The following is an 18,624-nucleotide window of genomic DNA, read 5'->3' on the forward strand; positions in this document are numbered from 1 at the left end:
AGCTAAGCTAATAACAATGAATACATACGTGGTGTTAGGAATCATGGAAAATTTATAAGGAATATGAAAAGGAAGGTATTACACGTGGAAATATCTATGATTAGCAGATTTAAGACTGAAAATAAAGGCTTTTTTCCAAGCAAAATATGGATCAAAAGGATCCTAGCAATGATATTGCCCAGCAACTAGGTAAAAATGTTGTTTATTTCAATGACACTGGAGAAAAAAAAAAAATCATTAAATATTTCTGTTATGTATTTGAGAAAGATATTTAATACATATAACACATATCTATCATATGGTGATTATTAAATACTTAATACACTAAAGCCAAGAAAATAATTTACATTATAATATGACCAACAATACTGTTGTTCCTGAATGAACAAAGAATGAAAATAGAAGGGATTTCCATGCTCAGACTGTTGGGTGCTGCTGAATTGCCAGTTGTGTAAAAATTCTAAATCAAAAAGACCAATGTCTACCAAGGAGTATCCTCAGTAGGAATAATGCAGTTATTGCTCTTGCTTCAGTGTGTTGCAACCATGCTTAGAATACTATGGCCATTTCTTTGGAAGTTTGTGCTTCCAAGAGAATGTTGAAAAATGGAAACTGTTCAAAGGAGAGTCATAAAATTAGTAAAAACAGTGGAGACTGTATTATACAGAGACAGATTCAGGGAGCATAGTATATTTAGTGAACATGTGACTCAGTCCCAGTCTATAGGATTGAACATTTGTAATATATCTTCATCTTGTTGCATTCATAAATACGGCTGACAATATTTGTAAGAACTGACTTGATAGGATAGAATAATGAATTTTAGTAAATGAAAATGAGTGTTTACACTCTCGTAAAGTTTTAGAAGCCTACTTTTCTAAAGTTTTCAGACACAAATCTTTCTGAAGTCAGGGAAAGCTATAGATACTCAGCATTTTTTAAAATCGGGACAAGGTATATTCGGTTAACATAAAATGCCTGTGTTTAGGATGACATGTGTATCAATGTATCTGATTGATAAGGGCAGTAGTAACAGAAGGACTTGTGGTAAGTATTTATTTTGGATGTATCACTGAGGGAGGGGAGGTCTGGAACTGTAGGCAAGTTAACTATTCCTTGTTGCTGAATGCCTCCTGTGTTCAAAGAAACAGGATGTTGTACATACTTGGGTAGTAACCAGGGTTATATCAAACATATTCTATTTCCTAATCAGTTTCTTCTCCTAACAGAAACTACCTGTAGAGTTGAATTCCAGCTAATTTCTGCAATGTGAGAAGCACAGAAAACATGCTGACAGTTTACCCAGACTGCTCGATTTTTGAGAATACTCTGATCTAAGATATAATTATTTCAAAACTAAAGAGTTCATGGCCTAATGTCTGTTATGTGGACAACTTGGTGCCGATTTTTCTTGGCCCCTTTTAAGAAGGAAAAACATGTTCAGCATTACCTGTTTGAGCTACACTTGAAATAATCATTACCGATACAGGCTGAGAAAAGGCTCCTACTATGCTAATTTAATGTAAAGATAGATGAAGCCATTTAAAGTTGGAGTTCTGTTCTAGTAAGAGGAGCTACAGAGCATACCTAGATGTACCTGTCTACCTTCATTGATTTTCAGTTCCACTCATAGCTCCTTTTGAGTATCCAGACCTGTTTTCTAAAATTTTTGCTCTCTCAGAGAGAATTTCCATTTTGGGTTTTTTTCCCCAGATGTCAAAATCCTTCGCCAAGAACTTACACTTTCCCCATGCCTATCACCTGTTGATTAACTGTAACAAATTATAGGAAGGTCCAAAAGTTGCAGTGTGTTTATGAAAATACTTCTTATACCATTTATGCGGAAAAATACACCAGTAAGACAAATGGGAAATGAGCAAAAAGAATTTTGAATGCTGTGTTGTACTACATGGGATTATTCACTCCACAATACATAGCAAGGGAATGAGTGGGAAAAGTAATCTACAACAGATTGACATTAAAAGGGAGCAACAGATTCAGTTCGTATGTTAGGTAAAGAGATGAAACAATGTTTAGCGCATAAACACAGCAGCGCTCTAAACCCTCCAGCGGGAGCCTTGGCATTCAGGCAATTAATCCAATAAGAGAAACAAAGATGAGTGACCAAACCCTTGGCAGTTAGTGCTGTATTCGTATAAATGCAATTACTCTGTGTGATTGTGACAAGAGAAAATGGAATATACATTTTGTAAACAGCCAGCGCAGACAAGACAGTTTATGTATCTTTCTGTCTAGAATGGAAAGGGAATTAAGTTTTTACATCCTGACTCATCATGTATAGAAAAATACTATTTTTTCCTTGGGAAAAAGAACCCAACAGGAAAAGATAAAGAAGTGGACAGTGTAATTCACTTCTGCTCTCTCTGAAATACTGAAATGTTCCTAGCCATTAGGCTGTGTAAGTATCAAGGACTCCTTCCTGCAGTCCTCGCATTTATTTACATAACGTTTAGGTGCAGAACCAATATTGTGTGACTAATTACACAACACAAATAATGAATTCTAAGCTCTACTGGTGTTGTGGTTTAGCCCAGCTGGCAACTAAACACCGCACAGCCATTCTCTCACCGTCCCACACCCCTGAGGAATGGGGAAGAGAATTAAAGGGGAAAAGGGAAGTCGACTTTTGGATGGAGATAAATATAATTTAATAATAACAATAAAAAAATAATAATGGCACAATAGTAATATATAAATATATAATGATAATAATATATACAAACAAGTGATGCACAGTGTAATTGCTCACTACTCAGTGAGCAAGGTCTATCCCATCCAGGCAAACGATTCCAACACAGTTAAGTCCCAATACTGCAATCCTGGATGCGTGAGATGCCCAAAAGGAGAGCAAAAGAGAGAGATAGCTCTCCCAGAATCTAAGAGAGAGAGCCTCCGGAAAAGCAATCCCCCAAACTTCCTAATCAATCCTTATCTATATACTGGGCATGACATTTCATGATATGGAATACTCCATTGGCCAGTTGGGCCCTCGATCCTAAATCTAAATTCAAATTACAAGGGGAGTTGTGGCCCCTTTGTCCTGGCCATGTTTCCCTCCAGACTGTTGTGCTCCTGCTCACTGGCAAAACATGAAAAGCTGAAAAGTCCTTGAGGTCTCAGTACCAACTATAGACATCAGTGTGCTATCAACATTCTTCTCAGAACAAAATCTATATTAAATCCAAAACACAGAGCTCTTTTAACTTCTAAAAAGAAAAATTAACTCTGTCTCAGTCAAAACCAGGACAACTGGCTACAAAAAATAGTCAGGCAGGCAACTATTTACTTTCTCTATGAATCCATAACATGTCTTTCATTGTAGTATCTCAGCTCTTGATTGAAAGAATCTGTAGGGAAAAAAATGTTCTCTTAAACTACTCAGCAAGACATGCTAAAATTTGCATCTATTTACAGATTATTTGTAAACAAGAGGAAGGTTGAAATTTACCACTTCCAAACATGCTATTTAAGTAGCTCTATCAAACATTGAGAGTCCTTTGTTCTCCTTAGCAACCTCAGCATTTTTCAAAGTTGTTAATTGGATGGAGAATCCAATGTGTGCATGCTATTTTTAGGTGATTTTCTCAGTCTTGGTTGCAAGGATGAAGACATTCTTGTTAATACACCACAAATGCTAAGGACATGCCTATTCTGACTTTGTATTAAGAACCAGTTCAATATTCTAGGATGAGCTGTAAATCTTGGATGAAAATTTTGTTCCCTCCTACCAGGTAAATGGTTTGCTGTAAACTCAAGTGCTGCTGCCACGCTTCACTGATGTGCTTGGAATGAGTTTGTGAGAAATAAGGAATAAAAGTAAAGTGTTTCTACCAAATATAGATAGGAAACAGGAATGCAGTTTCTTCAGAAAATCTTTTGCACTTATTACTCATATTACTAAGATGCCAAGCTAAATGGAGAGAAAAAGAATGCACCTCATTCTCAGAAAAAGAGTAAAGTATCACGATGTGTTCCGTGCTAAGAAAACAATCAGTATGATATAATGTCATCATAAACCCTCTAAAAATAAATCGAGTAACTTTTTGATTCTATTGCTGCTTTTGTATTTCAGTCTTCAGTGCAGAAACTTCTAATTCTGCAACATAATTTGCTGTGTTACTCAAGGTAATGATAGTTTATATTACTTCTATACTCTACAGTGAATTCAGATTGAGTGCCTTATCTCTGTTTTCACTGGTTGCATTATTCATCCCCATTGAAAACAAAACAGAATTTAGCATGAAACTTGGGGAAATGATTCAAGGCTCTATCTTAACGGCTTTTAGATTCCAAAAAGATGTGCCACTGATGAATCCGTGATAGGACAAGACACATGCGCACAGATTTTGTGACTCCCCAGCCTCTAGCTGTGCTGACCTAAAGGAGTCAATACTGATAGAATCATAGAATGGTTAGAGTTGGAAGGGACCTTAAAGATCATCTAGTTCTAACCCCCTGCCATAGACAGGGACACCTTCCACTACACCAGGTTGCTCAAAGCCTCATCCAACCTGGCCTTGAACACTTCCAGGGATGGGGCATCTACAACTTCTCTGGACAGCCTGTTCCAGTGCCTCATCACCCTCAGAGTGAAAAAATTCTTCCTTATATCTAATCTAAATCTACCCTCTTTCACTTTAAAGCCATTACCCCTTGTCCTATCACTACATGCCCTTGTAAAAAGTCCCTCTCAGCTGGGTACTGGAAGACCGCTGTAAGATCACTCCGGAGCCTTCCAAGTCCTTTTCCTCAGGGCTGCTCTCAATCCATTCTCCACCCAGCCTGTACTTGTGCTTGGGATTGCCTTGACCCACATGAAGGACCTCGCACTTGGCCTTGTTGAACTTCATTAAGTTCTAGGATTTATCTAGATGCCTGCTGGAGCAGTCCTCTCCCATATAAAATCTTGCAGGGAGCTATGTGACCCTGAGAAGTTCCACTCAGCAGACAACAGGCATAGGATTTGCTTTCTTGCAATGAGTGCATACTATGGTTAAGGATGTTTCACAGAGAAGTCATTTTGAGCAGATCCTGCTGGAATAGTAGCAACCCACAAATGTTAAGTTACCTAATAGCTTGAAATGTTTGCTACCAGATTCCATAGTGAAAATTAAGTCCTACTGATCACTGGTGCACTTTACAGAATGTGTGTTAATGTTTTAATAAATCCTGACACAGTTAACAGTACAATTGTTATGTTTTAGAAGTAGTTCTTTTTCTGCTGTTCTTCCTTAAGAGAGGCTATCATATAAATCATTTAAGTCAAGAAGATATGATTATGATAAATACCTTCCATCAATACAAAGTTGGACAATAATAAGCAATTGTAGTTAGGAGTGGAATGTGGAAGTTAGCTCCATTCAGGAAGAGTATAATAAAGAATAACAATCCTTTAATTTAAATACCTGAGTGCTCATCATTAATGCCCTGTCAGTCAAACCTGGAATTATTCAGACTGCCCCTGGCAGGGACGTTTCCAGTAATTTGAACAACGAATTAACTGTATGTTTTATTTATATCAGGATAACAAGTCGCTCTTCCATTCAGACTAACTGTGTGCCTGGGAGACTGTTCTGCAGTCTTTAAAATGCCAACTTGCCTTTTTGTACAGTCAGCATATTAAAAAGTTTCTTTTTATCTTTTACAAAGAGGAAAATCTTGTTGATTTAATGGATTGATTGTTTATAGAATTTAACCTTAAATGAACAAACCTTTGAGGTAGAGTTTGATTCTCTTAAAAGCTTATATTCTTATAGTCTTTAGATACTTTTGATTGTTTCAAAGGAAATGGTATTATTTTATGAAAATATATGGGGAAAAAATGAAGAAACAGTGGAAACTTTAGAAGAAAAATGCAATTTCAAGCTTAAAAAAGTCGTAGTTTGATGATTACTTTCAGCAGTGATCTTTTATCTCTCTGATGTATAACATCATTTTTTCAGCTTCGTGTCTCTAGAGATAGAGAGTTCTTTTATCAGCAGCACACTTAAGGTAAAACATGCTCCTATATTGAACATTTTAAAGGACTGTTTTCTAGGTTGATGATTTCTGGCTTCCAAAACACCAGGCATTTCTCCAGCTGCAAAAGTTTCTTTTTAAGAATGTGAAGGGTTAGTGTGTGTAGTTCTTCACGGAAAAGATTACACGAGATGAAAATTCAAATTATTCAATAAGCACCTAGATGTCAAGGTCCAGATGCATGGTAAAGCACTTACAAACAAGATTAGAAGCAGCTAGTTGTAAATCAAATAAGATTTATAATGCAGTTGTGTACAAATGCCCTTTTTTTTGTTGTTTTTCCATAGATAGCTTGGGGAAAAATATATTTGAGCATACTTTCTTGTATACCTGACTGTTTACTGCAAGTGCTCTGCCAAAGACAGAGGTGGTAGGCTTTTTTTATCTGCTTCTGAAATTCTTGCAATAATCAAGGATGAAACACGACTGACGTTCATGCGATAGCAGCAACAATTTGTCTAGTCAGTTAATATAAAAAGCAAAATTGAACTGACAGATACAACTAGCAAAATTGTGGAAGATGGTTCTCCAGGACTCATTCTGATCTTCTGTCCAATATTTGTTCATTTATAATGCAGATTTCTTACTGCATCCTTTATAAGTGACCATTACCGCTCATACTTCTCAGACACCATGCCAAATGCACTTCATATCAGCTTTCCCCTCAAAGCAGATCTGCCTCTCCAGATTGAAAGCAGTGCTATATCTTAGCTCACATAAAAATCATGTAGCTGCCTGATGAAAATGTTACTATGTCTTAAAAAAAATGACTTAATGCTATTCTAGGAAGTATAATGTCATAACAAAGAACAAGAAAGACAAAAGGGACAGCATACTATTTACTGCACTACAAAATTGGATAAGTGGTGCCTGCTTCAGATCTCGTTGCCCTTTTCAACCTTCCCTCTGTGCTTTCCTCAACTTTTCACTGAGAAATAACTCTCCACTTATCCCTGCTATACCTTGAGAATTTTTAGATCATTTTCCTGGGCCCTACAGGATTATGCTTCTGAAATGAGACTTCCTCCAGAATCCAAATGCCTGAAAACAGAATCATTAATTTCTGAAAAAGATGAAAGTTTTGCCTGTACTGATTCCTTATGGGTTTTGGATTACATGCAAGGTAAATGTCTTGTAGCATACATACCAAGTCTTTTTTTGCAGCCAGTGCAGAAAAAATAATAATAATTTTAGTTCATGCTCAGCCTCTTGGAAGGCTAAAAAACCTTTCTCCAACACTACATTTCTATATATTTCAAAGAAGCTTGAAAAAGTACTTGACTGATGTAGTGGATGTGTCATTTGTGAACCCAAACTGATGGAGACAAATTCCTTTGTGCTCTGTACTCCAGAGTCAGTGCAGATATTTCACTCTGTTTTGTGCTGTAGCGTGAATTTCAGGTTAAACTGGTCAGTTGGAAAAGTTGCATGGCTTAAGTACCACAACATTTTTTCTAGTTTCCTGCTTGGCAATGCCTACTGTAGCTGTTCAGGAGATTTTTAAACTTTACCTCCACTTCATTTGTCAGAAGAAATGATTGCACCTAGTGTAAAACATGTTTAAAAACTAGTCAGAACAACTCTGACCTCCTTTCTTTGCTTAATCTTGTGTATCTGATAAATGGTATAACAAATACTACCATCTGAGGTATCATGTATGTCTTCCTTATTTAAGAAAGGATGTTGTATGTGACACATAAAAAGTCCCCAGGAAAAACACATTTATATATGCCTGGCTATACAGGAGTGGAGTTAAACCTTTGTTCCAGAAAGATAAGGAAAAAGTGAAGTGAAATTAGGAAGCATTTTCCTTTACCTTAAAGATATATTTGTAGACCTAAGCAATCAACAGAAATTTTATAAAGTGGTTCACAAGATATAAAAATCCTTTGAACTCAAATTACACTCTGCTTAAGGATTAGTATGAATTGCCTTTCCAAGAGATACATATGGGTGTTAATAGGAAATGAAATAGAAACAACTGGATCAGCTGGAAAATTGCAACACTGTAAGTGTTGGTGGAACAGGCTACCCAGATAGGTTGTAGATGCCCCATCCCTAAAACCATTCAAGGTCAGGCTGGACAGGGCTTTCAGGTCAACCTGATCTAGTTGAACATGTCCCTGCTCATTGTAGGGAGATTGGACTAGATGAACTTTAACAGTCCCTTCCAACCCAAACCATTCTAAGATTCTATGATCCATTCCAAGTGCAGAAGACATTAAGCCATAGGATGAGTTGGGCCTCACTCGGCCTACCCATCCATAAGGTTCAGTTATATTCAGACACTGCCATCTTACTCCCCTCCTGTGACTCCTGGATCTGCCTAATAAATATCTTAACTTGGGAAGCCTTACTTCTCTCATTGACCCTAGCACCACCAGACAAATTCATGATCATATTTATTCCTGCAAACAGACTCTTTGGACTTCTGTCACACTGGATACCAGTTCGAAGTTGCTACATGTGCATTTCTGTGACTTACTCCTCTGAGGAGGTGAAAACTCTTCATTACATCATTATCAATGCGCCTGTAATGGCAGAAAAGCTATCTCCCCCCATCCATAGCACAGTCGTCAATCCAGACTGAATGTGCTACTATAGAGTCCAAAGGGAAGGAAGGCAGAAGAGCGAAAACTCCCAAGCAGGGGCATAAATTAAGGAGAGGGAGAGGAAAAAAGGATTGATCCATTACATGTTACTCTGAGCAGCAGGGAAAGAGGGGTAAAGCCTTCTTCTCCAAGGGAGCACCTTTGGATGCAAAGTCATCAGACCTGTGTCTATGAAGAATGGGTATGTGACTCTATCCTCGGAGGAGGCATGTGAGACTTGATCCTTCAATCAGCAGGGGCTCCTGTGGCTTTGGACCTGTCAGGCATAACTCATCACCCTCATGAAGCAGACCTCTGCCTTAATTCTTAGTGCTCTGTGATTTCTCGATAAGTCATGTATCAAGAGTACAAGGGCAGAAAACTGATAAAACATCCAGCTCAGCAATCTTACTGGCATTAAACACTTTATAAAAGCCAGAACTGTGTAAAATGTGGAGAACAACTGGGAAAAGGGATTAACTGTGCTTTATTCTGCAATTGTGGTGAATAGATTGCCAAAACGAAGTAAGATATTTCTGAAAGAAGCTGCTTCTGAAGCAACTTCATGTTTTAGCAGTTTTCAGTTAAATCAGGCAGAGGAAATTAGCAATGAACTTCTGTGTTAATGGCCTGGAAAGTGCTGCATTCCCTGTGAAAGTGAAGTATAAAGGTGATTTGCTTTCTTATTAGATTGTATTTTGAAAAAAGATGACCACAGAAGAACATTAATGATGATGATGAAGTGGCACAAAGGAGGAATGAAGGAGTTACAGCTACTTCATTAGGAAATCAGATGGTGCTTGTACTATAAAAGTCTGTAGCAGTGGTGCTAATGGAAGACTCAGAACAAGTCCTTAGAAGTCCAGCGTGAGCTGCCATGAAGACAGCACAATGTGAAAAGAGTTTCACCATGGCCAACACAAAAGAAACCAAGCTAATTCAAAAAAGGACATTTGTGTTAAAAAGACACAATGAGTTCAGAATTTAATTCCAAAAAACATATAAGGTATCTGCGTGTTTTTTGACAAACCAAGACAAGAGCTAGAATTTGGAAGGGACAGTGAGACAGAAAGGACTACACTGAATTGCATCAATTGCAAGAGCCAAAGGAAGGTTTTCAGAAAGGACAAAGTGGTCAGCACTGCTTGTTCTTGTTCAGGGAAAATCTTCAAAAAGTAATGCTCAGCAAAAGAGGACTGTCAGACAGGCTGCAAATGGAACAACTTTTCTTTCTAACACTTCACACAGTTTTAAGATTCACACAGGACAGTCCTGAGGATACTGTCACTACTACACGAGTCAGAAAGAGACAGGTGGCTAAGGTGAAACTGAAATCTTGCAAAGATGGGTTTAGCCACTCTCATAGAGTATACCAGTTAAATAGAAGTGTATAGATAAATACAGCGTGGCAGGACACGTGACAAATTTACAGTAGTGTCAGGAAAAAAAAAATCCATTTTTCAGCTAAAAGGGTGTTGGATCACTGAGCTTATCAAAAAAAGACTGGAATCATAAAAAATGAAGGAAAACCTGAGGCTGGCTTTACAAACACAGGACAACTGCATCAGACAACTCCTAGAAAAATTCTTTCTAGCCTGCAGAAGCTGAGGAGGAGCTGAAAGTGTTTGTGCCTTAGCAGAGTCCTCAGAAGAGCCAGAAGGGATATTCTCTGCCCATTTAAAAGCCCAAAGTTGTCATGGAGGGAGGTAGAAACAGGAAAACTGTACCTGCAGATCCAGAGGATTGAACTGATTGCTTACAACATGGATCTCTTTCTAACAAAGTGTTTAATGCCAATAAGTTTGCTGTGCTGGATGTTTCACCAGGGCTCTGACAAGTAACAACACATCTGCAGGCATTTTTCAAGTGTATGTTGGAAATGCTGTCTCTACAGTCTATTTGAATTTTGAGCAGCGTCAAAGATATAATCAAGAAAAATTAATCCTTTGTTATATATTGCAGAATACAAACGTTTGCTTGTTTTGGTCTCGGGGAAACATAAAACCAAACAAGAGAATAACCTAAAACTTTGAAAAGCTTTAGAAAGAATCAGGTGCGGGTCTAAATCTAAACAAACAACAATTAAATCCTTGTGATATAACTTGTCAATCAGACTAGATACCTCAACACTGTTACATAGAGTAATGAAATTCTCAGAGTAATCTTCGTTAGATGAAAGATTAAACAATCATCAAACTGAAAATATTTTGAGATGGAAGAGCTATTGGCAAGACATATGAAAGGAAAATTAAGAAAGATAAAGAAAAATCAATTAATGGTCACTATAAGCCAGGTATAATATTAACAGGGAGAAGCATCCAGAAATTTAATGAGATAAAGAGTGTGTCATTTAATGTATTCAGTGACATTTCCATAGTGATTAAAAAAGAAAGAAAAGCCCTCAAATACAGGAAAAGGTAGGTAAAATTTTTGACATGGATATTAAAGTCTTTTAAAATAACCATTTTTATTATTCACAGAATAAAAGAAGGAAAAGGTCATTCAGTTCTCCTGCCGGTTCAGGCACAGACTCTTTCTAAGATTTTTAGCATTTCTTTTTCTATGTAGTTTCAACTGCTCCAGGCGATGAGTCCCACCACCTCTCTTTGGAAACTGCTCTGCAGCTTCATATATCTCAGTGTTGGAAAGCACTTCCTAATATTCTGTTTAAATATTTTGTATCTTAATTTCATTCCAATTCTCATAATTATTACACCATTTACTACTATAAATAATTACCTTCTCTCAATTTATGCAACCTCAAATAATGTCATTGTTCTCATCTCTAATTTGTCAACAGCTTTCTGGTAAAATGATATCCAGAAATGAACTCAATGTTCCAGGCATAATGCAATGATATGCCCACACCCACTACATTTCAATAGAGCTGGCTCTAGATGGGTGCTGACAGATGTTTTAAAATATAATGTCACTATTTCCCAACCTTGTTCAGAAGTGGTGTATATTGATCTGAGAGAAGCATGATGTTAACCAAACTACAGTACTTTGGATAGACCTATTTAGTAGAGCACCGCGCTGCACTAACGCGTCCTAGAGGCTTGGAGGCAAGAAGGTAGGTTAGACTCCCAAGAAACACAAAGGCAATTCCACACACAGTCTCAGTAGCTGAGTTTTAGGTGTTCTAACTTCACTCAAATTAAAAATCTATGCTTTCACACACAACAGAGATGGCACAAAATCAGATTCTAATAGACCAGCATACTCATTCTGTATGACTATGAATACTATATACAGTTTACACTGCATACTCATTCAGAGTCCCAAAGAAAAGAGCCTTCCCTGGATTTGAGCCTACCAATGGTTTCACAACCAAGCAGCTAGTGAGCTTTCTCTATCAAAAGGAGGCTAGAAAAGAACATAACCTCTTTCATTGCTTTTAACTTTTTGTGGTTATACTATTCACTGGATATGGATGACCAAGGTAAAAAAATCTCTCTTCAAAAGGTCTGAATCTGTATGTTAGATCCCAGAAAACTGCTACACCAGCAGGAGGTCATTCTTGAAACGTAACAAAGAAATCTTTTCCACATTTTCCTCCTGAAATTGTTTTGTGTTTTTTCTAAATGCATCCCAAATGGCTCCATCCAAAATAAATACCCAGATTCCTGACTGCAGGCCTTTTTGGTCATCCTAGCTCTAATCAAGAAAAGATAAATCTCTCAAATTATATAGGGATAATTTTGGAATACATTTAACCAAGGATTTAGTCTGTATTTTATTTTTCATTCTGAAGGAAGCAGAATCTTCAGTAAAAGAAAAAAAACCAGCTACAAGTATCTGACCAATATTAGATTAAATCCCATCTCTCAGACTATAAGCAGCAGATAGACATTGAAGAGTTGCTTGAGTACAGTGTAGCAGGAGGCATCAGATGGAAACTTTACTGACAAAGTGAGAAAAATATTTCAGAAAATAGAAAGGGAAAAAAAAAAAAAAGAATAGGCAGGGGAAGAGTTCAAAAAAAGAGAGGAAAAACTGTGCAAACCGAAGCAGGATAATCATCTGAAAGGTCACTAAGGTCACAATAATATATTTTAAAATAGCCTGCAGACAGTGCATAAAAGCTGATATAAACATTCAAAACAAACTAAAAGGCATATTTCACAAAAAGTAGTTGAGTTTGAAAGCACAGGCTCTGGAGTTCCTTGTACTACTCTGACCTTCTATTGTCCAACATTCAACTTTTTCTTGGACATCATCCCCATAATAATCTACAGCCCAAAGCCTGGAGGACAAGAGTAAAAGTAAAATATTCCCACTTCAGTTCACCAGATAACATCATATTCCTGCTAATGTTTTAACCCAGAGCATCCTCTTCAGTCTTACAGTGAATCTGAAGGGATTAAATTACTTAACATGATGACTTGATCTATGCTGACACGGATAGCTAAGTAAGTTCTATTTGTGTCATTCTAAAAAAAACTTCTTGGCTAGCTCTTTGGGTTTTGCAATGTAAGTGTTTTCTTTTGGTTTTGCACTTTTCAAAGTGTTTAGGAGACTTTCCTGTAATAGAAATTATCTCAGTACTTGACAGATCTACCTTACACATAGCTAAAAGAAACAAGACAAGAACAGGTCAGCTCATCACAATCTAGGAAAGTTAAGAAAGGAGTCAAAATAAAATAAATATCAAAGTAATTTGAAAACTAAATAATTCATTATCGTGTTATGGAGAGGAAATTGGGCAGCTGAACTTCTATATAATAACTGGGGAAAAAAAACTTTTCAGCTGAAAAAATATATATAAATCTTTGACCTAAACAATGGGCAAGAAAATTAATCAATTAAAACACTAAAACCATGGCATAAAGTCCCAGGCAACTTCCTTGGAAACAGAGTTAAATTAGTAAATGCACCTCATATTCATATTAATAAGTATTTTACATATGGGTTTCGTTGAACAGCATGAAAATGTATAAGGTCACTAGAAAATAAGGAAAAATGCTATCATAATACTTTATAAAATATGAGGCCATTATACATGTAAATTAATGTAATAGATGACTAGATAGTTTTAACTTTGATCCTGTATTTCTCCATAATAAAGACCTTTGTGATTAAAGAGGACTCCTTATTTACTTACAGTTCATTGCATGCTTAGGTGTTTTCCTGGAGCTGGTCTAAGTTTCTCAGCTTTTTGATGGAGAAAGAGAAAAATATTGCCTTCTTCAAAAACAGTGGAAGTTCTCACTCTGACTTCAGTGGATCCAGGATTTCATGACTATTTTTGTGTGACACCAGCAAGAAAGATTCTTCAGTTGATCTGTAATAAAAACCAAAAGCTGTAAGAAGTGACTTTTGAGGAAACCTCTGCAGTTTAAATGAGGCAACAGGCATGTGGTTGGGAAACTATTAGCCATGTTGACTCCAGAAATCAACTTTTTAAATCCAGGCTGTAAAGACACAATGTGTAAGGTAATAGGTTGTAACTTCCAGGTTTCAAGTGGTATTTGCCAAGACTGAGAGTCATATCAAAAAGACTATCAATGTTTGAAAGCTTCTTTCTGTATAATGGCATTATCAGGCAGTTTCTTTCAGAAACAATGAGAAAACAGACACTCTCCTGCAGGGTCTGCAGCAACTGAAGTAACTTGTCTTTCCAAATGGAGTGTTTACTACACTGTAAGAAAGACAGGTATGCATATAGATTATTTTTTTAACTTTCTTCTTTTTTTTCATTTTATTGTGCAGTTTATCATCTCTAGCTTTAAGTGCTATGTTTATGAAATTCCAAGTTATTATCTTCATCTCCAGCTACTTGTCCTTAAAAGAGAAGTAACAAATATGTGAACCAACGAGTCCCTGGGGCAAATCTAGTCAACAGATGGGCTACACTAACTAGAGTGTATTGTAAGACAAATTCATGAATCCAGCCTGTAAACAGTAAGTCATAATTGCCTGCTGGCTAGATACCAGGTTTTAGAAAAGTTCTTGGACCAGACACTAGGGTCTGGTACAGAGGCCATTTAAGGTCAATAACCTGCAAATATGTAAATGGTGAAATCATTTAAATATTTATGTCAGCAGCTAGGAAGTCAAGCAAACAATTTAATCATAGCTTGGTGGTCTGATGAGGAGATAACCATGCATGAAATATGTGCTTAATGTCTCAATCTCTAGAGTGTAACTTCTCTCTCAGGAGTTACACTATCTCTTTTTAAACTTTTATGGCATACTTTAGACTTAAAACACTCAAGTCCAGTCACAGACTTTTACAGGGCACATGTTTGCCGAGGACAAGCAACACATATTTTGTTTATTATTTGCTGCCTACAGCCACACATACAATTTTTCTCGTGGATTTCTAAAAAGATCTGGTTCCTTAAAATGTCTGCTGAAATAATGCATCGACAGGTTTTCCGTTCTGTTTTGTCTTTACAATACTTTGTTTAACTACTTTATTTTGATTTCTCTGACAGCGAAACACTATTTTGGCTCTGAAAAATGCAGTGCAACCTGTGCAGGCTTCTTTTATTTATGTTGACTTACACTCTGCTATCTATAAATATTTTAAAAGATGAAGTAGGTGGATTACAGCCCACCTGGTCTTTTTATTTTTTTTTTTTGCCAGATACTCACACATTTAAAATTGCAGGAATGTCTGTTGAGTGAGGCTTGAAAGTCTCTCTGGATCTCTATCACCTATTCAGAAAGACCAGAGAAAAGTCAGACGTGAGCCTATCTGGGTAACCATGACAACAAGTACTTGTATATAATGCTTATCTATATAGTATAGTTTCTGATTCCTTCAAGAGTTCGTACAGTCATAGGCTGAATTCTTTGATAAGCTATCTGAGCCTTGTCAAACGGTTCAGATGAATCAGGCAAGTATTGCCAGGCATCGTAAACACTGTTTACAATGAAGAATGAATGAGAAAATGGGCTGAATGGTGGAACAGGGACAGGGCTGTTTCTGGAAGGTGGGAGAAAGAAAAAAAGAAAAAAAAAAAAGAGGTGTCAGTACTTCAGTGACTAATGTTTGACAGATTGATTTGGAGTTGTTCAGAGAGACCTTCTATTGCTATTCCCCCTCAAATTAATGCCTAGCAGATCATATATATGGATTTTTGGGGAACTGAGATTTTGTAGATACAGCATACAGTGAGAGGCATTATGCCAGCTGAGTGTAAAAGGCTAGTTGATCAATAATTAAAAGAAACATATTGAATTGAGGTTAGCATTAAGTTATTTGGAGAATGATGAATTCTCAGTTCTGTAACTTCTTATTTTTTAAAAATAAATTGTGTCTTGTTTTGTGTAAAAGAAGGATGAATTCTGATAAGATTTTTGAAGGAATACATAAAATTAACAATGATTGCAAGCTCAAAGGTTATTTTGTCTTTAGTATTGTTAAAGTTTGTTTTCATTCCAGAGAAAATGTTATGTTCCTTTTACATAGAGATATTTATTTTCAATCAAATATTTATGTTCTATTAGAATCTACCATAGGATCATGTTACTAATATGCTCTCTGCCTGGGACTTGAGGAGATAGTTTCCAAAAATTTGACTGCTTCAAATTTCAAGTGTTGAGATTTTACAGCGGTGAGAAGTCTGCCCTCACACTCCCATACAGATGTCAAACAATATAATACAATATAAAAGAAGATATTTCAGTATAAGATTGTTGCTTTTTCTTTCTTCTTTCCCCTTTCTTCTTTTTTCCTCAAAAAAGTTTAGCCAAATTAACTTCTAGTCCTTCAGAATTCTCCTTTGGTAACTGCCATGAGCAGACAGGTTTTGCCTTACATAATTTAAGCAAAATAAATAGGTCAAAAATCAGGCAAATAATTACAAAGCTAATTATAACCTTAACAAAAGATCATGTGCTACCACTACCTGATAGCACAGTAATTTTCAGGGCTGTAGGAAAAAAAAAAAAAGATCAAGAAAGCCAGATGAAGACATTAGATTTTTAATCTACTTTTAGCAAAATAAGATAAATATTGACAAGAATCATGTAACATCTAAAGGTTAAAGGAAAGATAAGAAAATATAAACCTTTTACATTCCTTCCTTTCTTTCACAGAGGCAGAACAAATATCTCCAAAAATAAAAGTAATTATTCTAGAACTAATATTTATTTTACTTTTGATATGAGAAAATATATTTTTATTTAATGAATAAAGCATTTGTAGGTTTGAAATCACTGAGACCACACAAAACTCTAATTTAACAAAATTTAGATTTTCAAGAAAAAAGAGTCTTCTAGGCTAACAATATGGTTTCAGAATGAACAAATGTGCACTATAACACTTGAAGCAGCTATGCAATTTATTTTTTTTTTCAGAAAATACAGCAATTAAAGGAGAAAAATATACTCACATACATTGTGCTAACGGTAACTCAGATAATACATCACTCATGAGGCCAAGCAATTGCTGAGCTTGAGTAAGAGCATGAATAACATTTTTCTTGGCTCTTTAGAGGTTCTTAGTTTGATTCACAACTTGGGCAGCAGGAAAGACAACTACGTGGCAGAAATTGAATTGACAGAATTGTTTTCCCCATTTTTCCTCCTTCTGTGTCTGATGCAAATCAGTGTTATGAATGCAAGTTGTCAAGCCAAGTATAACCTCATTTCATCCAGTTCTTACACATGAAGCTTCAATACAGTCAGATCACAACCTACCCAGTCAAACATGCCTATTCAAATAATTATACTATAAGGTCCTATAACTCTTCTAGTAATAAGACTTTAAAAGTTACTAGAGCTGAACCTGCCTGTAGGAAGCTGGTAAAACTTCTATAAATTTTACAGTACCCTGTAAAAAATGAATATTGGCAGAAATGCCAAAAGTAGAAGAAAACTTGATGCAAATGAAGTGACTTACTGTTGCCATGTAGACTGTGTTCATCTCAGCTACAGTAGAGTGGTAAGACATATGATATATGATTTCATTAGATCAGAACTACTGTTTCAAAAATTAAGGTAACTTAGTGGGCAAGTAAAGAGAAAATGCTCCATTCTACCCATCTTTCATTTTGTGATACGCAAGGGGCCAAAACGAGTGCAACAGCTCCTGGACAATCTCATGGAGAAAGTTAATGTGGTTTTACTTTTTTGCAAAGGCTGCCCTGTATTGGTAATCTTTGGCTATTGGGATGTGTAGAGCAACAGAGTGCTTTTCACCTTTACTATCAAATCAGCATGATGTCCTCTCGTTTTATCCCCTTATCTGTGACTCCTCTCGGTATCTGTTGCCCTGTTCTGCATTTTTTCTCCTATCTTCAAAATTATTCCCACATGTCAGCAGACAGACTGTTTACCTCTGCAATGCCTGAGAACGGCCAGTTGAAGAAGAACCAACCAGACCAGCCAGACAACGAACTAGACAACAGAAGTGCATCAGGCCCTGCAGGAATAGCTGCGAGAGACAGCTCGACAGGTTTAAGTATCCACCTGCGACTGATAATGTATTTTAAACTCTGAGAACATCAACAAAAAGATACATTTTTCTCACAATTTATTATCCTGTCTGCACTTCTCTTTCTGGCTATTTTGTCAAAATTAGAAAAGTAACTTCTGTGCTCAGAGGCTGTTCCAAGACTAAAATTAACTTGTTCTTTCCTGCTCATATGGCCTGCTTAGCAATTCTAGAACTTTATCAAGTAACCCCTCTGTGGTCAATGGACTTTAATTGCATTTGGTTTGCATAATCCCTCAATTTCCTTTTTTTTTTTCTTCCCATTCAGAGGTTCTGTATATGTATTTGCTTATAAAATATGAGCTTACTCACCTATAGTTAGTTCTTAGCTTCTTTAGCCACTAGTCTTAACGTCTTACTCTGATACTTTAAGTTAAACCATTCCACATGGGATGAATTATGTATGCTTGGCAGCATAACCTAAGGGTGAGCTCAGAGCAGAATCCTCTAAACACCTACTTTTTCATTACTCTGGTATTTTCCTGACTTCTGTCCAGCTCTTTTCATGCCATTTTGATCAGTATCCAGCTATCATAATATGAGCTT

This window comes from Tauraco erythrolophus, chromosome 5 (assembly GCF_009769465.1).
Source record: "Tauraco erythrolophus isolate bTauEry1 chromosome 5, bTauEry1.pri, whole genome shotgun sequence".
NCBI classification, from domain to species: Eukaryota; Metazoa; Chordata; class Aves; order Musophagiformes; family Musophagidae; genus Tauraco; species Tauraco erythrolophus.